Below are 18591 nucleotides of genomic sequence, written 5' to 3'. Positions count from 1 at the left end.
GAGCCCCTTGTGGGACAGGGGCTGATTACTTTGTATCAGCCCCAATGCTTAGCATAGTGCTTGACACCAAGTCAGTGCTTGATGAATATCACAGTTAACGTTCCACGTTTACACTCATGTATGTCTTAAGGATGAAAAATGATTGGAAAAGATCAAGTCCCAGGTCATCTGCAATGATAAGACTGTTCATCGTCAAAGCCTATATGTTAGAGATTGGGGGGGAAAGGATCCATTGAGATTTTTAGTCCATTTAGGAACCTTTAAAACAGTAGGTTCCACCAGGCAGATATTGGAAAATGGAGGTAGAAGATTAGGGGAACAGCATTGTGGATAATAAGTGATGGAAGAGAGAAGGGCCTTCAGAATCAAATCCATCTATCAGTCAATCGTTGGTTTTTATTGAGTCCTTACTGTATGCGGAGCACTGTACTAAGTCCTTGGGAAAGTACAGTACAACAGAGTTGGTAAACATGATCTCTGCCCACAAGGCCCTTAAAGTCTATGGGAGGAGACAGACATTAAAATGAATTCTGAATATTAAAATAATTTATGTTATTGGCTGTTACCCTTCCCCACAGACCACCTATCTCCAGAGGTTAGGTTGGCTTTCGTCAGCCAGCCTAGCCTGGAATGGACTCCAAGGGCTACCAGTCAATCAGTCGATGCAGAGCACTGGACTAAGGGCTAGGGAGAAGACAAATTCAATAATAATAATAATAGTAAATGTGGTATTTGTTAATGTGACAGTCACTGTACTAAGCTCTGGGGTAGACACAAAATAATCTGGATAGACACAGTCCCTGTCCTCAATAGGGCTCACAATCTTAATCCCCATTTTACAGCTGAGTGAACTGAGACCCAGAGAAGTCAAGTGACTTACCCAAGGCCACACAGCAGGCAAGCGGCAGAGCAGGGATTAGAACCCAGGTCCTCTGACTCCGAGGCCCATGCACTTTCCAGTAGGCCAGGGTGGTTCCCAACACTTGAGTTGGTAGATCCAGTCCTTGCCCACAAGGAGTTTACGGTCTACAGGGAGAAGCATATCTAATAGCACAAGTCCAGGTACTGAGGCTCCTCTATCTGCTCCAGGCTGCCCTTCTCCCCTTCCCCTCTGGACTCATCTGGCTGCAGAGGTTCTGGGGAAGAAACAAGGACTTCCACAGGCCTGGTGGGCTCAAGTTTCAGAGCAGCCGCTAAAGCTCGTGGTGCCAGTGGCACTCCTACCGTGGCCACAGCACCTGCTAAAATCCCAAATTTCCCTCACTTTCTGTTGCCTCCAGTCTCACCCAGAAGCCCTTTTAGGATGCTGGCATCTGGTCTGGGCCTTATTTACTTACCCAAGAAGATACTCTCAACCTCTGTAGACTGTGAGCTTATTGTGGGCAGGGAATGTGTCTACCAATTCTGTCAATTTGTACTCTTCCAAGTGCTTAGTACAGTGCTCTGCGCACAGTAAATGCTCAAAAAATACCACTGATTGACTGAGCCTCTGCTTCTCCCCCATCTCCTCCTCCGTAAGGGTTAATCAATCAGTGATATTTATTGAGCACTTACTGTGTGCAGAGCACTGTTCTAAGCCCTTGGGAGAGTGCTAGTTGGTGCTACCTAGGTAGTCTTTGGGCAGGAAACATGTCTACCAAATCTGGAACCTGGGATTTGCTCCCTTTATTCACCCCTTCCTCAGCCCCACTGCACTTATATATGTATCTTTGTTATTTTTGTTAATGTCAGTCTCCCCTTCTATCCTGTAAGCTCAGTCTACCAACTCTGTTATATTGTACTCTTCCAAGCAAGAGTATGGTGCTCTGCGCACAGTTAGTACTCAAAGTCCTGAACACCGAAAGAAATTCCCAAATGACCTGGTCTCTCAGGACCCTTCCAGGGGGTACCCATCAAGGGATCTCCTGAAGACGATTCTGGGCAGCTTTGTTTTCCCCTGCTGGGCAATGCAGAATCGCTTAGCCTGTAGGAAGAGTGTGGCCTAGTGGATGGAGCCTGGGAATCAGAAGGACCTGGTTTCTAGTCCTGGCTCTGCCACCTATCTGGTTTGTGTCCTTGGGCAAGTCATTCGACTTCTCTGGTCCTCATTTTCCTCATCTGGAAAATTGGGAGGAAGACTGTGAGCCCCACGTGGGACAGGGCCTGTGTCCAACCCAATTAGCTTGTATCGCAAACAGTGCCCGGCACATAGTAAGTGCTTAACAGATACCATTAAAAATAAATAAATAAATAAATAAACCTGTCTATCGATAGCTGCTCAGAAGGGGCCCACTTGAGGAGAGAGGGGCAGCACCAGAAACAGAGAGGACGAGGGTTAATCTGCAAGAGATGTTGGTTCTAGATTTGTAAATCAAGAAATCATATTTATTGAGTGCTTACTGTGTGCAAAGCACTGAACTACGGGCTTGGGCGAGTACAATATAACAAAATTAGTGGACACATTCCGTAAAACACCTAGACTTTTGCAAAGTTGCTTGTGGCCCAGTATTTTGTTTAGTCTGGTTTGCAGTGTTCCAAGTGATGGTTTTTATTATCACTTATTTTGGCGGCTCTTTCACAGCCTTTTAAATTTTGCTGTATATTTGGGATGGGGGAGGGAGAGAACGGTATTTCCTCGGCGTGGCCGCCTTTCCAAGCCAAGGGCTATTGATTTAGAGGCCTGGAATAATAATGCTTGGAAGCAAAGGTTCCCTAGGGAAGTTGAGTGTGAAAGGGCAAAGGGGAAATGATTAGAATTTAAATCTCTAGACCCCGCTGAATTTCGTGTTTCAATTTCTTAAAGGAGACACCGTTACCAGAGGAGGAAATGGTCCGAGCCACTCCTGTAGGCTCCGTCGAACGCTAATGCGAGCAGACTGGTCCCCCAAATGATGTACTTTCCATGTTTAGCTACTTGGCTGAGGGGGGAGAAGGGCGCTCGTCAAAGGTGTTTATTAGTGAGGACCCTGCTTAGGCTGTGCTCAGTTGAAGCCAATCAATGCTGGCAAAATTCCTCTTCTTTGTCGGGAAGAATGAAACCTTTGGTCTTTTTCAGCAGCAGAAATCTCTTCTGCCTGGTTTTATGGAACGTGTAATCACAAAATTATACACAAGCGTCACCCTTTGATGGGTCACGTCTCTCGAATTTCTGTTTCCTTACTGCAAACCCTTTCTAGTGGTTCAAACCAGAGGTTGTCCATGGTGATAACAGGGATTGTTTATCCTCAAGTAAAGCTAAAATTAACCAGTGTATTTCCACAGCCTGCAGCAGTTTAGCTTCCATTAGGTCTTTATCTGAGATTTTCTTGCAAAATCTGCTTTTACACAATCTTGTTGAACATGGGGATTGCAAAATCAAGAAGCAAAAGGGAGTCCAAATCATGAATGGGCCTGTAATTTGGAGATTCAGATCAGATTCCCTTGGCTTTGGTTTGAGATCTACCCACACGGCATCTGATATGGTGAATGAAAATCTCCACATCACGGCCAGAAGAAGATGGGGCACAGGGTCTCAAATGTGCAGTTTGTGGGTTTTATTTTACTTTACAGAATTGTAGGAACAAAGGAGATGGAAGGAACCCAGAAAGATTATCCAGTTCAGCAGATGAGAGACTAAACCGAGTAGATTATACAGCCTTTGTGTGTGCACTTTAGTTGGGGCTGTGGGTCATGCATTGTTTTTTTCTTAGAAACACATACACTCACACAACCCCCTCCCCTCTCCCCTCCTACTCACACACATGCACACACACACACACACCCCATAGATGAATTGCATTGGCCTTTGCTTACACACTCACACCCACCTACACACCCCATAGGTGAATTTTGCCACCAATTGTGCCGCCTTTAATAATAAAGGACTGGGTTTTATCTGATTATCTTGTAGTCCCACAGTTTAACCTACAGTTTAGCATTTAGTAAGCAGTTAATAACACAGATGAAAAGATGATTCTGTAAACACATGTTAAGAATCTAAATGTTTTCATTCTACCACAAATTTCAGGGATCAAATGGTTCTGCAAGGGCTGTGGATTGTTAACCTACACTTTAAATACAATATCACTGTGGGTGGAATTTGGGATTATTTCTGTTTGAAAGGTAAAATACTTCTCAACAGAAATTTTGCTTACCTTTCAGTATTAAATTTAAGTATGGAAGGTTATTATCATCATCATAGTATTTGTTAAGCCCATACAATGAGTCAAGCACTGTTTATTTATTATCCTCATGGTATTTGTTAAACACTCTACAAAGCACTGAGGCAGATAGGAGTTAATCAGGTCAGGCACAGTTCCCTGTCCCAAATGGGGCCCACATGGAGTTCATAGTGTTTATTTTTAGCAAGTACAAATCTCAACATTCACTTGGAACAGTGGACACATGTAAGTTATATAGTATTATTGAATTATCTTCCAGTGGAAGCTGTGCTGTACGCTCAACTTGAGATATTAAGACCACAATTCCCAGTGACGTGAACTTAAATGTAGGAACAGCCTCACTCGGTGTTTGTGCTCTCAAGTGCTTTGTTTTGCTTAAGATGCAGTATCATTTCAGCTTGGCCAAGTGGCTAGAACATGGGCCTGGGTCTCAGACTTGGGTCCTCATCCTGGCTCTACCACTTGTCTGCCATGTGACCTTTGGCAAGTCACTGAATAATAATAATAATAATAGTGATGATGATGATGTCATTTATTAAGCGCTTACTATGTGCAAAGCACTGTTCTAAGCACTGGGGAGGTTACAAGGTGATCAGGTTGTCCCACGGAGGGCTCACAGTCTTAATCCCCATTTTACAGATGAGGTAACTGAGGCCGAGAAATTAAGTGACTTGCCCAAAGCCACATAGCTGACAGTTGTTGGAGCTGGGGTTTGAACTCATGACTTCTGACTCCAAAGCCTGGGCTCTTTCCACTGAGCCAACTTTTCTGTGCCTCAGCGACCTCATCTGTAAAATGGGGATTAGGACTGTGAGCCCCATTTGGGATGTGGACTGTGTCCAGCTGGATTATCTTGTATCTAACCCAGCATTTAGTACAGTGCCTGGCACTTAGTAAGCGCTTAACAAATATCACGGTTATTATTACTACTACTACTCAGGAGGAATCCAGGTAACTTGCTTCTGTAGGGGTCCAAGGAATTCCTAAAGTTTCAGCATGCTACTGATGACTCTAGGAGAAGAGGAAAAGTGGATAGCACCTGGTGAAGGATGAAATATTAAGTCATTGTGGAAGTTCAGCTACTGTAGGTCACAGGGAAATAAAGCCAAACGCTAGTCTCATTACTGGGGTTATCCAAGCCAATGTGTGTGTCGAAAATATTCTCCCTTTGTCTCCGGCCTTTGACGAATTAGACCCTGAGAGCTGTGTCACAGAAAGGAGAAGCAGTTTTGCTAGGGGTTTGCATAAGCCTGTAGAAGATACTGTTGAAGGAAAAATGAGTCAGAACCTCTCATATGATCACAATAGTAATATTAATATCAATATTCATGTTGTATAAATGTCATAAAACATAGTTTTCTTAACAGATTGGAAACTAGATCCAGTTGCCAAAACAGATTTAGACAGAATTGCTTAATTTGAGTGGGCTTCTTTTCCTTTTTTTCTTTTTTTAACTGTTGGAAAAACATTTTAGAAACCCTGTTGGGTTGTGGTAGCTGTGATCCACAAGGAAACACTGATTTGTAGTTCTGTCCTGAGTGGCATCCTGAGGCATCATCCTCAGTCTATCCCTTAAACCATCATAATGATGAAAAAGAACCTCAAAGCAAGTGAGAGAATGATCTGGCATGCCACCTTCTAGGTGGGGACCATGGTGCACCAATATCTGTTCTAATCAATCAGTCCATCTCTCAGAGGTATTTACTGAGCACTAACTATGTGCAGAGTGCTGTACTAAGCGCTTGGGATGGTACAATCCAACTGAATAAGCCAACACGTTCTCTAGGAGTGTATGAAATTGAAGTCATCCCTCCTCCGGCTCCCCCTTCCCTGACTGCGGTGTAGACACGGCTTCCAACAGGTGATTGGCTGGGAGAGACACCCGTCGCCAATCAACCTCAAAGGGGAAGAGGCGGGTGCAGCTTTGGTTTGAATTCCGAGTCAAGAGTGAACAAGAGACCACGGGTGGTACAAGGGCACAAAAGTTCATTGGTTACAAATTGGGACAAGGGCTCAAAATTTCATTGGTTACAATTAGAAGCTCGCTGTGGGCAGGGAATGTGTCTGCTTATTATCATATTGTATTCTCCCAAGCAATTAGTAAAGTGCTTTGCACACAGTAAATGCTCAATAAATATGACTGAATTGAATTGAATTGAATAATCTGTGCAGGTAAAGGATCAGAAAAGTACCACGATTGAGTTCCTTGTAGCTAACTTGTAGTCAGAGCCTCAAGTGCCTATCTCTTTCTGTTCCTGCGCATGCATCGGGGCCAGCCAATTACAGTTGTTCGATCCTCCCAGTTCTGATGTTCCCCACCTGCCGAGATCCCCATCCTAACTTGGGCTGGTTACAGTGCTTGCGTCCCCTGTGTCAGCTGACTCGGGGGGAGGGGGCAGGCCCAGACCTGCTGGCGTCTCTCCCCACAGTCAAAGCCTTATTGAACTCACATCTCTGCCAAGAGACCTTCCCCTACCAGGTCCCCATTTCCTCTTCCCCTTCCCTTCTTCATAGCCCGGGCACTTGGACTTGCAGCCTTTATTACCCGCTCCTTCAGCCCCACAGCACTTATGTCCATATCTGTCATTTATTTATTTATATTAATGTTTGTCTTCCCCTCTAGACTCTAAGCTCCTTCTGGGTAGGGAGCATACCTACCAACTCTGTTATATTGTACTCTTCAAAGCGCTTAGTGCAATGCTCTGCACACTGTAAGCGATCAATAAATGTGACTGATCGATTGATTGATTACCAGTTACCTTCCTTTTCCCGACCATCCTCTAGGCTCCTGTGGCCAAAGCCTTGGTCCCACCTCCATCAAGAGCTAGACTAGGATCATAGTCGAGAATGGAGGGAGACACCAAGTTCTAGCTTTTTACTTTGGCAGCTAAAGTGGAGACGGGGCTGCCTAGCAGCAGAGTGGCAGCACGTAACCTCCTTATCACTCCATCTCCTTCTGAGTCTCTAATCAGTCTGTCTATCAGTCATTGGTAGTTATTGAGCATTTGCTGTGTGGCCTTGGAGAAGTCACTTCACTTCCCTGAGCCTCAGTTTCCTCATCTGTCAAATGGGGATTAAGATGATGAGCCCTATATGGGACAGAGATAGTGTCCAACCAGATTAGCTTGTATCTAACGCAGCATTTAGTACAGTGCCTAGCACATAAGTGCTACAAACGCCAAAATTATTGTTACTAATTTCTTATGTCAGGAGTTCCCTGTAGGGAGGTTGAAATAGTGCAGACCAACTATCAGTAAATCAGTGAATGGTATTTATTGAGCACTTAGGTACAGAGCAATGTACTTAGAGCTTGGGAGAGTACAGTATAACAGAGTTGGGAGCCATGTTCTGTGCCCTCAACAAGTTTAATAATAATAGTATCTGTTAAGTACTTACTAAGTGCTAAGCACTGTTCTAAGGACTGGGGTAGATACAAGGTAATCAGGTTGGACACAGTCCCTATCCCAGCCCTGATCTTTCTCCTTCTCTGTGGTCTTGCCTTTCCTCCTGCCGTCAAGACATCTCTACTTGGCTGTCCTCCTGTCACCTCAAACTTAATATGGCTAAAACTGAACTTCTTATCTTCCCACCCAAATCCTGTACTTCCGTTCACTTTCCCATCACTGTTGACGACCCCACCATCCTTCACATCTCACAAGCCCGTAACCTTGGCACTCTCCTTGACTTCTCTCTCATTCCACCCCACATGTTCAAGCCATCACTAAATCCTGTCAGTTTACCTTCACAACATAACCAAAATCCACCCCTTCCTCTCCACCCAAACTGCCACCAAATTAATGCAAGCACTGATCCTATCCCGTCTTGATTATTATTCTATCAGTCTCCTTGCTGACCTCCTTGCCTCCTGTCTCTCCCCACTCCAGTCCATACTCTAGTGGCCGGTTAGCTCAGTTGGTTAGAGCATGGTGCTAATAACACCAAGGTTGCGGGTTCGATCTCCGTAAGGGCCACTAGAAGTTTTTAGAGAAGTGAAGTGACTCTCCCAAGTTCACACAGCAGACAAATGGAGAAGCCGGGGTTGGTTGGAGGGAGCCTCCCTCTGAAAGAAGAACAGGCCTCAGGCCAGAGAACCTGTCCTGCAGAATTATTTCCAGGGCTAGTGGTTTGCGCAGCGCTTCATGCCTCGCTTGGTCCCTGGTGTGGTGTGCGAGGAGGTGGTGAGCGAGGAAGGGGCAAGCGGTGCAGCACGATGCAGACCATTCAGTTAGGAGGAACCTGTGCTCCCATCATCAGAGAGAGGTAGGAATTTTTATCCCGCTTTTGCCCTTTCCATTATTAACCCATCCAGAGTCCCACAGTTGTTAGGTGGGCTTTGACATGGGCTTATCTTAATGGCAGGAAGGAAAATCCATTATACTGTTTTGTTACTCCCTCTCTCCCAAATCCCATTCTCCAAACGAATGGTATTGATTACATTCATCACCACCGAAGCATTGTGGCTATGGACTATTAAAACAGCTCAACATATGGGCCACTCCCAGTGAAGCTTTCTGCCCTCCCTTTAGGGGTCATTCGGCCACATTTTCTCACTTTTAACCACTCAATGAAAAGGAGAGGAATGATGGGTGAAGAAATGGAGACTCTCTTCGTATAGAGCAGTGTCACCCGGTAGGGAGCTTTTGATCTAAAATTTCTCAGTCTTTCAGATTTTCACCCTCATTTTGTCTTTCCAAGAATTTACTTTCCTGAAAGCAATTGTAGTGAAAAAAACAACAAAAAACCCCCCACATTATTGAGGTGGCTTCTGGTGCTTTCCTAATGTGTTATAAAATGGAGTTTCTCACCTCAGGAAGAATTGTACTGAACTGAAATTCACGGGGCAGGGAGCAAAATAATTCCATCATAAGAGATTTTCGAGATTTGTGTTGTGATGGAATTAAAAAGTCTAAATGGAAATGGCTGTAATTATGTGCCTTGCTGTTTAGTAAAAACATCCTGTAATGATATTACTTTGTTTTTATGCTGTCTCAAAGTCAGACTTTCTGAAACACATGTGCCATCTTGAGATGGACTCAATTTTTGACATTATTTTTGAGGCAATTAGATGCTGAAGAAGCAGCTGTTCCAATGTGCCCAGATGTGAATCATCAATTAACAGTAGCCTATGTGTCTTAAATATCTTAGATTATGCGCATTATTTCTGGGTAAAGATGGTCCTTGCCCTGTGGTAAGTGGTGCCTGGAGTAATATTCATTCAGTTGTATTTATTGAGTGCTTACTGTGTGCAAACCACTGTACTAAGCGCTTGGAAGAGTACAGTATAACAGTGAACAGACACATTCCCTGCCCACAGCGAGCTTGCAGTCTAGAGGGAAAGATAGAAATTAATATAAATTACAGATATGGACATTGTACTGACAGTAGTCAGTTGGATCCCACAGTAGCTCTATAACTGATAGTAGTTTGGGCATTCATTAAATGCTTACTGTGTGCTGAGCTGTGGTGGATCCAAGATTATAAAATGAGGCACAGTTCCTGTCCCACATAGGGCTCACAGCTTATCACCATCTTATAGATGAAGAAACTGAGCCCCAGAGAGGTGGAGTGACTTGCCCAAGGATGTGGAGTTGTGTCTTGAACTTTGGCGTTCTGACTCCTGGCCCCATGCCAGAAACCCAAGGTTCCCCTGTAGTTAGAATGGAGCTTGATGCCACTGCCCTTCAAACAATGTCCAGGAGTTTTTTAATCGGTTTTTTACCTTGGTTAAGTAAGTAGGAAGCATTTTTCCAATAGTCTTGTGAGAATGCAGTGCAAGGTTTTGCCCATGAGTCAAGATGTAAGTACTACAGCCTGATTGCTCTTTACGTGAGATCCTGAAAGAATGCCATCCTCACTTAAAATAGCTCTGACTGTACTCCACAGGGAATCATGTATAAGAATCCTGGATAGGGAAATATTCTACAAAAACCTTCAGGACATGTTACCTCACTCCTCAGAAAACTCCAGTGGTTGCCCATCCACCTCCTCTCAAAAGAAAACCTCCTCAACATTGGCTTTAAAGCATTCTTCCGCCTTGCCCCCTCCTACCTCATCTTGCTACTCTCCTTCTACAACCCAGCCTGCACACTTCACTCCTGTGATGGTAACCTTTTCACTGTACTTCAATCTCTCTTATAATAATAATAGTAATAATAATAATAATAATGACATTTATTAAACGCTTACTATGTGCAAAGCACTGTTCTAAGCACTGGGGAGGTTACAAGGTGATCAGGTTGTCCCACGGGGGGCTCACAGTCTTAATCCCCATTTTACAGATGAGGTAACTGAGGCCCAGAGAAGTTAAGTGACTTGCCCAGAGTCACACAGCTGACAAGTGGCGGAGCTGGGATCTGAACCCATGACTTCTGACTCCAAAGCCCGTGCTCTTTCCACTGAGCCACGCTGCTTCTCTTCTCTCTTATCTTGCTGCCAACCCCTGGCCCATGCCCTGCCTCTGGCCTGGAATGCCCTCCATCCTCAAATCTGACAAATACTCCCCCCGCCCCCCACAACCCAAGTCACAGCTCCTGCATGAGGTCTTCCCAGATTAAACCCTTCCTTTCCTCTTCTCCCACTCCCTTCTGCATTGCCCTGATTTGCCCCCGTGGTTCTTCCCCGCTACCTGCCTCACTGCACTTATGTCCATATCTGTAACTTATTTATGTGTATTGATGTCTGTCTCCCCCACGAGACTGTTAGCTCATTGTAGGCAGGGAATGTGTGCGTTTATTCTTGTAATGTACTCTCTCCCAAGTGCTTAGTAGAATGGTCTGCACACAGTAAGCATTCAATAAATATGATTGAATGACTGAATGAATAAATTAATACTAATGGAGCAGAACTGACTTCAAAATGAACTGAAATCAAGGTATCAAATTTTTAATGTGGCCTTCTTTTCTAGGCAAGCTACATTTCTTAGAATTCTCAGGAAAATGAAAACCTTCTGGGGGGAATGAGGAGACCCCATTCTCTAAGTTGGGCAGAATTCTGAAATTTAGGGAAGGAGAGATGTTCTTGTTCTCCCCATCTCTCCTCTCCCCCTCTCCTTCTCCCCCTCCTCCTCTCCACCGTGGTATTTCTACAAGTTTGCATGTGTTCTTTTGGAGGATTGTGCCTTCAATGAAGCTGATATAATTAGGGGAAGGGGAAGTATTTGAATCTGGTTGGTCTTTATCCTTTCTCTTTCCACTTGAGTCAAAATCAATCTCTGCATTGGCTTGATGATGACACGAGCGACGATGAATTTCTCCTTAGTCCCCCCAGGGCTAATCCTAGTAGGCAGTTCTTCACTGAACACCACATGGATTGTAAATTGTAATCCTAGAGTGTGGGATCAAGAGCTGAAACATGCTAAAGACTCCAGACTCTCACATGCCGGAAGTAGAATCAGGATGCCTGCCACACTACTCTGAAAATATTTGTGTTTTAGGAGCAGGGGTGGCACAATTGACTGATAAAGATGTTTTGGTCCTTTTGTATAGTTTCCCCCCTCCCACCACCCAAAAGGGGTTAGTAATATGCTTCTTCTATTCCTCAATTTCCTAATCTGTAAAATGGAGATAATTGTAACTTCCTATTTATGAAATTTATTAGAGAAGTACCCAGTGAGTGTTTTCAAAGTCCTCTTCCCCCACTAGACTGTAGGTTCCTTGAACTCAGAGATCTTGTCTACTAATGGTTACACTCCCCAGCACCTAGTACAGTGCTGACCATAGAAGGTGATCATTAAGCACTATTTATTGATTAATAAAGCAGAAAGGAAATGCTAAATACTAATATTTTAGCATCCTATAAATAATTGCATCAGTAGTTGACAATGGTTATTTGATGTACGTTCACCCTTCATCTCGGAGAAGACTCCACAGGTTGTGAAATTCTTCCATGGCTGTATGTATGATTGAAAAGCATTCAGTCCACACTCTCCACACATTATGTGCTCAGTAACTAATGCTTGATTGTGTCACTTGTTGTGGGTAGGAAACATGTCTACCAACTCTATTGTAATGTACTCTACAAGCACTTAGGACAGTGGTCTGTCCACAGTAAGTGCTTAATGAATATGACTGACTGATTGGTTGAAAAGACCAACGTAGGGCCAATGACAGTCAACCAATTAATCAGTGGCATTAATAATAATAATAGTATTTGTTAAGCACTTACTATGTGCCAAGCACTTGGGAGAGTACAGCATTGTGTAGTGGATAGCCCAAGGACCTGAGAGTCAGAAGGTCCTGGGTTCTAATTCCAGCTCTGCCAGTTGTCTGCTATGTGTCCTTGGGCAAATTTATTCACTTCTCTGTGCCTCATTTACCTCATCTGCAAAATAGGGATTGAGACTGTGAGCCCCACGTGGGCTAGGGACTGTGTCCAACCTAATTTGCTTGTATCCACCCCAGCACTCAATACAGTACCTGGCACATAGTAAGCACTTATCAAATGCCATTATATTATTATTATAGCAACATAACAGCCACTTTCCCTGCCCACAATGAGTTTACAGTATAGAGACCCTGCCCTTTATGTCGACATAAAGACGGTCCTTTGTTGGTCTGCTGCCACACTCTGTTCCACCATCTTCCAGGATGAGGGAATCCCAGCAGGCCCCACTTCCCTTTCCAGGGCAGGAGCCATGTTGGGGAGAGACGCCCATAAGTTGAGAAAAATAGTTCTGCCCCTCTGGCCCAGGACAGCATCTGAATCAAGGCTTGTATTACATCTCTCCAGTCAGTCAACCGGTACTGTTTATTGAACGCATATTGAAAGTGGATCCCTGTTCTGAGCACTCGGGAGGATACAGTAGAGAAGAGTGGGAGACTCAAACCCTGCCCACAAGGAGCTTCCATTCTAGGGAAGGAGCCTTCTGTTCTCCCCTTTATTCTCCTCCTGGACTTGTACTCAGAATTACAATTTATTGTACTCAGGCTTGTCGTCCTCCCGTTCCCTTCATCTCCTGATTGCCCAAGGGCATTGCAACAAGACAGCTTTGCTCTTCCGATTACCGCTGCCCTAGAGTCCTTACACTCTGGGAGCCAACTCCGGGGCCTCCAAAGTTTTGCTCCGTCACTCAGATTAATTGGCATCAGTATCCGGGGCAGCACTGTCAGCTACGGCCTCGGTGGTTTATAGTATATTTAGTTATTTATAGGTCACTTCATTCTGTCAGAGCTTCCGCTGAGCCGTTCAGCAAACCCGAGGAGGCGTTGCTGGCAGAGAGCTGGAGTTCAACCATATAACCCAGGTTCGACTTGATATTTTTCAGTATGCTGTATGTCCTTTAGATTGGACAGTGGTCTGAGGCAGTAGGAGCGCACTCTTTAACTCTCACATGCATTCACCGGCCTCATTCAGTCTTTCTGATTAAAAGATGTGAAGCAACTTGGCCTAGTGGATAGGGCACAGGTCTGGGAGTAAGAAGGACCTAGGTTCTCATCCCGTCTCTCCTACTTGTCTGCTGTGTGACCTTGGGCAAGCCACTTTATTTCTCTAGGCCTCAGTTACCTCACCTGGAAGATGTGGATTAAGACTGTGAGCCCCATTCTGGGGCCTCATCTCTAGACTGTAAGGTTGTTGTGGGCAGGGAATGTGTCTGTTTATTGCTGTAATGTACTCTCCAAGCACTCAGTACAGTGCTTCGCACACAGGAATGCTCAGTAAGTACGATTGAATAAATGAATGAATGAAATGGGCGGTGTCCAACCTGATTAGCTTGTATCTACCCCAGTACTTAGTTAAGTGCCTGGCACATAGTAAGCATTTAACAACGACCCTAAAAAAAATAAAGACAAAAAAGATGTGATGCTTTCAGAGGGCAGGGTGGCCGCCTGGGCTTCTGTTTTGTTTTCTACAGATAGTACATTTATTTCTTAGGATTTATGCATATAGAACTACCCTGCTCTCCTTTTGCAGGATGAAACTCTCCATTTTCTTTGTTAAATTATAACCTTCCCAAGGTACCAGTTCACATTGCTAGACTATTTAAAGAAGTCCCAGGATAAACAAATTTAATCAGTAAGTCTGCTGGTCTAGGGGCAGAAGGATTAAAAAAAATCCATGTGTATATTAGTGCTCACTGAATAGTTCCCCCTCCCACCCCTTCTCTCTCTCCCCAAACCTCTTGCCTTTACAGATTATGGAGAGCAGTGTCCACACATTGTCCTGGTTGTCCTGATCCCAGATGCGGACATGGAAGGGCAGGGGAGGGGATGGGAAGATGATCAGCTTCAACCCGTAGAGAGCATCAAGCTCATCCTAGGAAGCCCTTCCCTTTCTAAAGTGCAGAATTTCATTCAGTCGTATTCATTGAGCATTTACTGCTCACGGAGCACTGTACTAAGCACTTGGGAGAGTACGATACAGTATCTTTCAGAATTACTCTAAGTCTGTGGGCTACAACAGGTGTGTTACCATCAAGTCCACAGTGGTGAGTTTTCTTTTACATCTAAACCAATTAACGGTCCCTTTTTTAACACCAAAGGTGGTAAGAATAGATTTAAGAAAATTTCAGCAATGCATTTATGAACAAGACCCTGAAGAGTAATTTTTAAGCTGATTTTAAATGTATGCTCCCCTTACAATGTTTGCGTATTTCTTCACCACCACTTGCTGTTCTGTCTCTCACTTTTAATGTGAATCTGCTCGGCTTAGGTTAAAATTAGCCTTTGTTGTTTTGGAACCCACTTGTGATACCTAGTCTGATTTCATACTACTCTTGGAATGTTATGCAGTGCAGTCCTGAAAAGATTAATTACAGGGAGAAAACATACCTTATAGCTCCTTATTATAATAATAATTGGTCATTTCTATCCTAGAGTACCATTTCAAGTGCTTATGGTGCTATGATTTACTATTTAGAATACGGGTATATTGAATTTTAAAATAAGTGCCCTGTATGACCAATTCTCTGTAGTCAAAGAAAATGGAAAAAAAAATTGAGGCCGCTGTCTGGGTACTTCAGGAGAAACAAGCATAGCAGGTTTCTTTACTTTGGGTGCAGAGATTTAACCTGTGATGTTACTTCTGAGAATTAAAAAAAAAAACTTTCTGTGCTTTGCTTTAGCTTTTAGTGTTTAATCAGAAGCAGTGTGACTTGATGGAAAGAGTAGGGGCCTGGGAATCAGAAAACCTGGGTTCTTACCCTGCCAACTCCTCTTGCCTGTTGACCTGGGCCAAGTCACCTAACATCTTGCCTCAGATACCTCATCTGTAAAATGAGATAAAATACCTGTTCTCCCTCCGCCTTAGACTGTGAGCCTCATATGGGTTGGGACTCTATCTGAAGTGATTGCATTGTATCTATCCCAGTGCTTAGTATAATTCCCCTTCTGTGTCGCCTATTCCCTTGCACCTGTCCCCTTTAAGGTCTTGATATTCACCCCATCCTCAGCTCCATTGTACTTATGTATATAGCTTAAATTTCCTTATTTCTATTAATGTCAATCTCCCCCACTTGACTGTAAGCCCCTTGTAGGCAGGGAGAGTGTCTACCAATGCTTTTGAATTGTTCTCTTCCAAGTGCTTGGTACAGTGCTTTGCAAACCGTAACTGTGTGATAAATACCATTTATCGATTGATGATCAACATTTAGCAAATACTGTTATATTATTAATGGTAGTAGTAGTAGTAGTTGTCATCATTGTCATAGTAGTAGTGGTATCATGGAGAAGCATCATAGCATACTGGAAAGAAAACAACTGGGGGTGAGGAGCCCTGGGTGCTAATCTCAGCTCCATCACTTGTCAGTTGTGGCACCTTAGGCAAATCAGTTAACTTCTCTGGCCTCGGTTTCCTCATCTGTAATATGGGGCTCAAAAAACTCTACTTCTTCCCCCATAGACTGTGAATCTCATATGGGACAGGGACTGCACCTGATCTGATTATATTATTTCCGTTCAGAATTTAGGACAAGTGTTTATCACAGGAAATGTTCAACCAATAACACAATTAGTATTAGTAAGACACGAGCCAAAGAGAAACATGCTGCTGCTTTGAAACTTTTTTTGGTGGCAGATTGGCAGGTGGGATGGGAAGAGTGGGATTATTGGTTGGTTACACAGGTTCCCCTTTGGAATGTATCATTGCTGCAGATACCATTATAATACTTATTATTATTATTATTATTTTATGGTATTTGTTAAACACTTATTCTGTGTACTAAGTGCTGGGGTAAGTGCAGAGTTATCAGGTTGGACACAGTCCATGCCCCACATGGGGCTTTCAGTCTTAATCCTCATTTTACGGATGAAGGAACTGAGGTGCAGAGAAGTGAAGTGACTTAGCCAAGGTTGCCCAGCAGAGAAGCGGCAGAGCTGGGATTGGAGCCTAGGTCCTTCTGACTCCCCAGCCTGGGCTGTATCCAGTAGGCCAAGCTGCTTCTCACTAGGCCACACTGCTCCCCCTTAGAACTGCCATCTCCTCTCCTCTGCCTCCCCGTTTCTCAGATCCTCCTCACCTCATCTCCCCCACCTAATCCATCGTACCCAGCCTCCACTTAGGATGCTGTAGCTGTTCGGCCCCTCTGCTGCATTCCATTCCTTTCACATGGCCAGCCCAGTACAGCAGTATCCCAACAAGCACTATTTACTCACTGCCTGCAGGCTGATGGCCTCTGAGAGCCTCGTTGGTCCTGATCCCATCAATACGGTCCCATGGGGGCCGGGAATCTCCACTGGGAACTGTCTGGGGCCAGCATTGGCCTCGGATTCAGCACCACCCAAATGGAGCCCAGGACTGGGGTGTCCGATTCCCACTCAGTTGGCCGCAGGGCCCAGCCCCCACTTCCAGAGTCCTGACTGCCTCTCTTGTGTAGTTGATGTCATTAGCTGAACGCCGACCCCTCTCCCATGTTCTGCCTCTGGCGAGGAATGCCCTCCCTTTTCACATCCGACAGACAATCGCTCTCCCCACTGTCCATAACCCTTATAAAATCATATTTCCTCCAAGAGGCCTTCCCTGACTATGCCCTCATTTCTTCTTCTCCCACTCCCTTCTGTATCGCTCTTGCACTTGGTTTTGCACGTTTTATTTATCCATCAGCCCCATAGTACTATGTCCATAGCCATCATTTCTTTCTTTATACTGATGTCTGTTTCCCCCTCTAGACCGTAAGCTCATTGTGGGCAGAGAATGTGTCTGTTTTATTGTTATAGTGCACTCTTCCAAGCACATAATTGAGTACTCTGCACCACAATAAGCACTCAATAAATCCGATTGTTTAATTGACTGATCGATTGGGGTTGCCCTTGTGTGTTACTATATTGCCAAGTACCCCCCAAGATGCTGCACTAGCCCCAGGGGGGTAGCCCGTGCCCAATTGTGGTTGAGCCCAGCCTCACATCACCGTAGCAGACCCCCTTCTCCCTCCCTTCCCCAGGTTCAGCAAAGGCCCCAACTGGGAGGAGGGATGTGAGTGCAGCAGTTGGACACCTGAGCTCAGCTCTCATTGGCTGGGATTGGGTTTTGGCCAGTCTCATACAGTTGCGCAGAAACACCGTCCCCTCGCTGGTGGGTTTTGGACCCCCATATGGCCTAGTGGATAGAGCCCAGGCCTGGGAGCCAGAAGGACCTGGTTTACAATCCTGGCTCCACCACTTGTAATAATAATAATGATGGTATTTGTAAGCGCTTACTATGTTCCAAGTACTGTTGTAAGCACTGGGGGAGATACAAACAAGGTAATCAGATTGTAAGTGACTTGCCCAAAACCACACAGCTGACAAGTGGTGGAGACGGAATTAGAGCCCCCCAACCTCTGACTCCCAAGCCCATGCTCTCTCCACTAAGCCTTACTGCTTCTCTGCTTGTCTAAAATGTGGCCTTGGGTAAGTCAGTTAACTTCTCCATGCCTCAGTTCCGTCATCTGTAATAATGAGGATTAGGATTGTGAGCCCTACCATGGCTCATGGGATTTGGAATCAGAGGTCATGGGTTTGAATTCCAACTCCACCACATATCTGCTGTGTGACCTTGGGCAAGTCACTTAACTTCTCTGAGCCTCAGTTACCTTATCTGTAAAATGGGGATTAAGACTGTGAGCCTCACATGGGACAACTTGATCACCTTGTATCCCCCCCAGCGCTTAGAACAGTGCTCTGCAGATAGTAAGTGCTTAACAAATGCCATTATTATTATAGGGACGACTCTGCCACTTGTCTAATAAGCACTTACTCTGGTCCAGGCGCTGTACTAAGCACTGGGGTGGTTACAAGCAAATCAGATTGGACTGTGTGACCTTGGGCAAGTCAATTAACTTCTCTGTGCCTCAGTTACCTCATCTGTAAAATGGGGAGGAAGACTGTGGGACAGGGACTGTGTCCAACCTAATTCACTTGTACCTACCCATCACGTAGAACAGTACTTGACACATAGTAAAGTGCTCAGCAAATACCATCATTATCATTATTATTGTTATAACCCTAGTATCTTGTATCTACCCCAGTGCTTAGAACAATGT

At 44.6% G+C, this 18591-nt stretch overlaps 1 protein-coding gene and 1 non-coding gene across 2 annotated transcripts in view; both read left to right on the top strand.

Moving 5' to 3' along the window:
- TTC28 (tetratricopeptide repeat domain 28) overlaps positions 1 to 18591 on the top strand; it is a 478850-nt gene that overhangs the window by 185544 nt on the left and 274715 nt on the right. The window lies entirely within an intron of this gene.
- TRNAI-AAU lies at positions 8037 to 8110 on the top strand. Its single transcript has one exon. It is a non-coding gene; the product is annotated as a tRNA-Ile (tRNA).

This window comes from Tachyglossus aculeatus, chromosome 21 (genome assembly GCF_015852505.1).
Source record: "Tachyglossus aculeatus isolate mTacAcu1 chromosome 21, mTacAcu1.pri, whole genome shotgun sequence".
Classification (NCBI taxonomy): domain Eukaryota; kingdom Metazoa; phylum Chordata; class Mammalia; order Monotremata; family Tachyglossidae; genus Tachyglossus; species Tachyglossus aculeatus.
Note: the sequence above shows the minus strand (reverse complement) of the source record. Positions and strands in the feature narration are given on the sequence as shown.